The sequence below is a fragment of the Cervus elaphus genome, chromosome X (assembly GCF_910594005.1).
Source record: "Cervus elaphus chromosome X, mCerEla1.1, whole genome shotgun sequence".
NCBI lineage: Eukaryota > Metazoa > Chordata > Mammalia > Artiodactyla > Cervidae > Cervus > Cervus elaphus.
The window spans coordinates 172,406,071-172,412,510 of NC_057848.1; the positions used below are offsets into that span (position 1 = coordinate 172,406,071).

At 55.0% G+C, this 6,440-nt stretch overlaps 1 pseudogene; it reads right to left on the reverse strand.

Annotated features, from left to right (window-relative positions):
- Window positions 1-231: 231 nt before the first annotated feature.
- On the reverse strand, window positions 232-4,511 carry LOC122690609 (annotated as a pseudogene).
- Between the last annotated feature and the right edge of the window lie 1,929 nt (window positions 4,512-6,440).

Here is a 6,440-nt window from a genome sequence, read left to right on the forward strand (position 1 = left end):
TCACCTTTAATCATCACCTCACACCCTGCATTCGCCAAGAGACACACAGAGGACCGAGGAGACCATGGGCCCTGCCACCTGGCCACACCTCTGCAGTCACCATCGTTCAGTGGACGGGCGGACGGATGACCAGCCCCGCAGGACAGGACTGAGAATAGCCTCCGCAATGCCCAGCTCCTAAACGTGCCGTCCAGCAGCACCAAGGCGGCTACCAGTTTAGGCCGGTGACGGCACAGGATGTGACTGAGACGCAGCCTCCGTTACACCCAGCTCCACCCACGCGCCGTCAGGCGGCCTCGAAGGAGCTTCCGGTTCAGCCCAGTGACGTCACAGGATGTGAACGAGGAGTGGCCTCCGCAATGCCCAGCCCCTCAGTGCGTGGACCATCAGCCCCGAGGCGGTTTCCGGTTCAGGCTGGTAACATCACAGGACGTGATGAGACGCAGCCTCCGTGATGCCCAGCTCCACACACGAACCATCTGTCAGCCCCGAAGCAGCTTCTGGTTCAACCTGATGACATTGCCATCAAACCCGACGGCGCAGATGAAGTCGCCTGCGATGGTGTTGATATAGCTGGCAGCTGACCCCGGGCGCTGACCCCGGGCACTGGCCCCGCACCCATGCGCAAAGGTAGTGGGGCCAGGGACCAGGCCGGGTGGATGAGGACAAAGTGCAGGTTCTCCGTGAGGTTGATGCCGGCCATGAACAGCCTGCCTGGGACAAGAGAGGGGCCGCAGCTCATGGTGCCAGCTGTGGGGTCAGCCGCCTACATGTGCAGTCACTAACCCACGGAGTCATGTGACAAACCAGACCATGTGGTCACTGACTCACATGGTCGGTCACCCACCCACGGGGTCACTACATGATGTGGTGATCCCTCCACGTGGCCAATAACCCATGTGGTCACCCACCCATGGGGTCAGGAACCTGCGAGGTCATGTGGTCACCTGTCCACATGATTACCCCCTCACACCATCACCCGCCTATGCGGTCACCCACTCACCGGGTCAGCAACTCACATGGTAACCCACCCTGCTGTCAGGAGCTCAAACCGGTCACCCACCCACATGGTAACCCACCCACGCGGTCACCAACCCACACATCTCCTGCGCATGTGACCAGTAACCCATGGGTCACCTGCCCACGCAGTCACCAAGCTGTGCCATCACCCACCCAGACTCTGGCCTCCTCTGGTCAGAGATTCAGATGTCTGACAGAGACCAAAGTTCAGACAGCAGGGACTCACAGGGGTGTTGACTGATGAATTTCTCCTGTTACAGAGGGCAGGCGGGCTGGACAGTGACACCAGCGATGTCCACGTCCTGACCCCGTGTGGTGGACACAATAATGTCCGCACGGATGTTCACATCCTATCTACTTCCTGACCCCCTGTGGTGGACACAGTAACATCCCCAAGAATGTCCATGCCCTGTTCTCCATGTGTTGAACAGAATAACGTCCCCTAATATGTCCTGTTCCATTTATCCACTTGAACCCAAAGCCAGCCCCATGCGCTAGGACATGCGTGTGATCAGGTGTCCGGTATGAAGGCGGAACTCACCTGGGTGGCTGCAGCTCTTCGTGTGCTCCAGGTAGTGGATGAGGTCTCGGGGCTTCACCTGGTTCCCTCACCAGTAGGGGATACCGGGCCACAGTTCTGCATGCTGACTCATGGATGCCTCGTCCTTGTACGACAGGATGACCTGCCGGCCCCGGGACTACGGCTGGCGCAGATTCGGCACCTCCTGTGGGGAGAATCATCCAGGTGCCCATGAGACGTGTGCACAGTGGTTATTGGGGTGCCTTGTGACACAATGTGTCAGGTATTGTGAGAAGGTATCCGAGAAGCTACAGCAGTGTGTGGATTATTGGGGTGTCTATGAGCAGTGATGGACTGGTTATTGGGTTCTCTGTGAGAAGAGACAATCGTGGGTGGAATAATGGCATGTCTGGGTAGAGACACTAATGGGTAGATTACTGGGGTGTCTGAGTGGAGAAGGTGATGGGTGGGTTATTGGGGTGTCTTGAGCAGTGATTGGTAGATTTTTGGGGTGTTTGAGTGGAGACAGTGGTGGGTAGATTACCTGGGTGTCTTGAGCAGTGATGGGTCAATTATTGGGGTATGTACCTGAGTGGAAACAGAGGTGGGTGGATTATTGGGATTTGTGATAGGAAATGGCAGGTGGATTACTGGGGCATCTTGAGGCGTGATTGATGGATTTGGGGAGTGCCTGAATAGAGACCGGGCAGGGTGGATTATTGGGCATGCCTGTGACCAGTGATGGGCTGGTTACTGGGGTGTTTGAGTGGAGACAGTGGTGGGTGGATTACTGGAGTTCCGTGAGCGGCATCACCTGGAGTCTGAATCAGCTTCACGCAGCGAGCAGATAGTCGGATTACAGTGAAGCCTAGTGCTCCCACTGACAAGAGCACGGGGAGCCTGTGGCCCCTGCTCACCCCACGGGGACACAGCATGTTCCCAATGATGTTCTTGATGCAGCCCAACAGGTTCTCTTGCAGGTCCTCCATCATGCCCTCGAAGTTCCTGCATGCCAGGATAACCACCTCCTGGGGGTGGTTCTCCAGCCACTCTGAGATCTCCAGGAGGGCGTTCTGGGAGGGGGTGGAGGAGAGGGGCCTTGTAGTGAGAGACAGGGGCGTGGGTGGGGACTTCCCCCAGCACAGCCCCTCTACAGACGGGTTGGGGGTTCCTGACACAGAAAGACATAAAGCATGGCGCCTGGTCCCATGGGACCCAGCCTCTTCTGAGTGGTAGTGGGGAGCTGTGGCATTGCTCTGGGGGGTCTGTGTGTGTGTGTTTCTGTGTGTGTATGTACATGCTTCTGTCGGTACAGGTGCACACACATGTGTGCATGTGTTCAGGGTCTGTGTGTGCACGGATATGCATGCGTGTATGTGTGCACAGCAGCAGAGAGCAGTGCTTATAATACTGTGAGAAGTCTGTACTCCAGGGAGCGTGGGAGGCCAGCAGGGCACATTCACAGTGAGGTCGGGATGGAACCTCCAGACCCCAAGGGTCATTAGGTTCTGTGGTGGGGGCACCGGGGGCGAGGCCAGAGTGAAACATTAAGTGACCTGGCCAGCAGCCAAGAGCATGGACTGGACACCCCAAAACGGGACACAGGAAATGACATGGCATGAACCTTGGTTTAGCCAAATTCTGGGAGACACCCCAGAGGCCAGGGGTAGAGGTGTGAGTTCAGAAAAGCATGTTGGTCGGGAATTCTGAGTGACTGATGCCAGAGGTCAGCCCTCCCCTGCCAGGAGGAGTGTATCCGTCCCCTTAGAGGTCAGCATCTTCTAACTGGAGTGGACCTGTGTTTTCCCCTTAGAGTTCTGCCTCTCCTGCCTGGACTGGCCATATGTCCATCTGAGTGGACGTGTGCCCATCCCCTCAGAGGCCCTCCCCGTCCTGCCTGAACCAGACGTGGGTGTCCCTGGCTGGCGGACCCCCGTCCATACCCCCTGCCCCCGCCCCCACCTCCACGAGGGCCGTCACGTACACCATGTGGTAGAGTGCAGGTTCCCCTCGGTGCCCTCCTCTGTGTGCGCCATCTGCAGGTCCTCACGCCGGCATCCAGCTGCTTCGTGATGCTCAGCACCTGCACACAGAGGTCGGTCACCTGTGCTGGGCACAGAGGGCGGCCCCCCGCTCAGGGGCTGGGCATGCACTGAGGACGCCCAATGAGGGCCACATCTTCCACTGTGAAATCAACAGTGTTGGTGCTGCGGGGTTGAGGCCCTGCTTCTGGGAACAGGGTCTCCAGGGTCACTGGTCATGTGGAGCACACAGCCCGCGTCCAGATTGTGGTCTTGGAGGAGTGTTCCTGCAGAGTCCAGCCTCACCCTCCTCTCAGGCAGTCCCTGGGTGGAAGCGCCCTGTGGGTTCACCAGCCCAGGCTCCAAACACCCAAGCTGGACCCTTGGACATGAGAACACACAAGACCCACAAAGGTCTGTGCCCACCCCCAGAAACAGTACTAGGAAAGGCAAGAAGGAATCAAGCGGGGAGAACGAAAGGAAGAAACATCTGTCCAGCACACAAATAAGACAGGAAAAAGCAAAAAATAACTTTAACATAAATTGAAAAGTGAAAGTTGTTCAGTTGTTTCCAACTCTTTTCTATCCAGTGGACTGTAGCCCACCAGACCCCTCTGTCCATGGAATTATCCAGGCAAGATTACTGGAGTGGGTTGCCATTCCCTTCTCCAGGAGATCTTCCCAACCCAGGAATCGAACCCATGTCACTGGCATTGCAAGCAGATTCTTTACCAACTGAGCCACCAGGGAAGCCCTAATATAAATTTGTAGCAGAAAATGTACTGTGTCCTCTACAAGGAGTCATAATGGAAAAACAAGAAAACATAAGGATAAAAAAAGGGAAAGAAAATAATAGATTCTCTCCATCCAAAATAAAAGAAAACGCAAAAAAGTAATATTAACATAAACTAGTAGCAGAAAACGGTACTGTGTTCTCTGTAGAGAGTCATGACGGAAAAAGAAAAAAGAAATATAAGGATAAAAAATGGGAAAAGGGAAAGGAAGTCACAGCGCCCCCCCCCCCATCCAAATTAAAAGAAAAAGCAAAGACGTACATGAATATTGTCAGCTACACACTGGCACTTGCCATCCACCTCTACAAGGATTAAATTAAATGCTGCTGCAGCAAATGACCTTCAACACCGCTTGAAAGACCACCACCCATGTCCCCCACCCTGCACACAGCCCACTTCTCCTTGGCAGCCATACCACTTGAGACCCCGGCACTGAGGCCCCCCAGGATGGAGGGACCCTGCCCTGGAGGGACACAGAACAGAGGGACCCTGGCACCAAGGGACCCTCAGAGCAGAGGGACCCCAGTCCTGCAGGACTCCCAGGTTCTGTTGGACCCCCTACTGCTCGCTCCCTCCTCTGGGTGTGAGCTCTTAAGGCCAGGCTGCAGGCACCTGATGCAAGCAGGAATGAGGTTTGCCCACATTCCAGCCCTGGCTCTCTGCCCATCAGATCCCCTGAGAAGGATTCCAGCAGCCGGGGATCTCCCAGGAGGAAGCAATTACACAAGGCAAGAGCTGTGCTTGACAGCCATCTGTCCCCTCCAGGTGGGCCCCTGCTCCTGGGGGCACCTGGGCCCAGGTGGGTTCTCTACCCAGCCCAGCCTCCAACCCCTGGCTAACCTGTGCCAGTGACAGGACCACTGTCAGTTGGGTGCCCCCTCCCCACAGACAGGGCCCCCAGCATTGACTCCTCTACATCCTCCACAATGACTGCTTCCCACCCGGCTTCTCTCCACCCCACAAAATCCCCGATCCACCCAGGAGAAGCACTACAGGGGAGGGGTGGGAGTGTGTGCATGTGTTCTCAGTCGCTTCGGTCGTCTCGACTCTCTGTGACCCCATGGACTGTAGCCTGCCAGGCTCCTCTGTCCATGGGATTTCCCAGGTGAGAATACTACAGTGGGGTGCCATTTTCTCCTCAACAGATCTTCCCGGCCCAGGGAGCAAACCTGGGTCCGCTGCATTGCAGGCTGATTCTTTACTGTCTTAGCCACCAAGAAAGTCTCCCTGGAGGAGGTGCCAGGGTGCAAACACAAACCCATCTCAGAGGACATGAGAACTCAACTATTGCTTATCTGGGACCAGGAAGGAGCTCTGGTGTCAGCTCAGCTGCACAAAGGGCGCGACCCAGCTTCCCCCTTCCCCTCCCAGCTGCCCCAGCCTCTGTGACTTCAGACTGTGATGCTCTTAGTACATGAGTCCCCTTTCTGGTTTCAGGCTGGTTCCACAGTAAAGCCGTGTCCTTTCCTATCTTTCTGGGAGGCTCTCTGGGTGGGGAAGATCTCCTGGAGGAGGGCATGGCACCCCACTCCAGTATTCTTGCCTGGAGAATCCCATGGACAGAGTAGCATTGTGGGAACAGTCCATGTTGTTGCAAAGAGTCAGACACGACAGCACAGACAGACCCTCTCTAGTTACAAGTACTTTCATAGTATTTTCAGGCTTTTTATGATGCCAGTGTTGTGGGTCATGTGTAATTTCATTTATTCTTTTTCCTTTTAAATCTGTGTGATCTCTTTCAGAGACAGTGTGGATAGATTCACACTTTAGCGGTCACCCAGGGACAATCCAGAAATCCTTCCTTTCTGTCTCTGAACATAGGTTTGGACTAGCTTTATTTCTTTCTCTGTTTTTTGTTTTTTGTTTTTTCTTATTTATTCTCAGGCTCAAGGGATGGGAAGGAAGATTTACAAGTTCATAATATAATTTGATTTGATGATGTTATGGAAGAGTGGATGGATGGGTGAATGGATGGTGGGCAGGTGGATGGATGGATAGAGGGAGGGTTGGGCAATGGTTGGGTCAGTGGGGTTGGATCGGTGGATGGGTGGATGATGGACTAGTTGGTGGATGGATGGATGGATG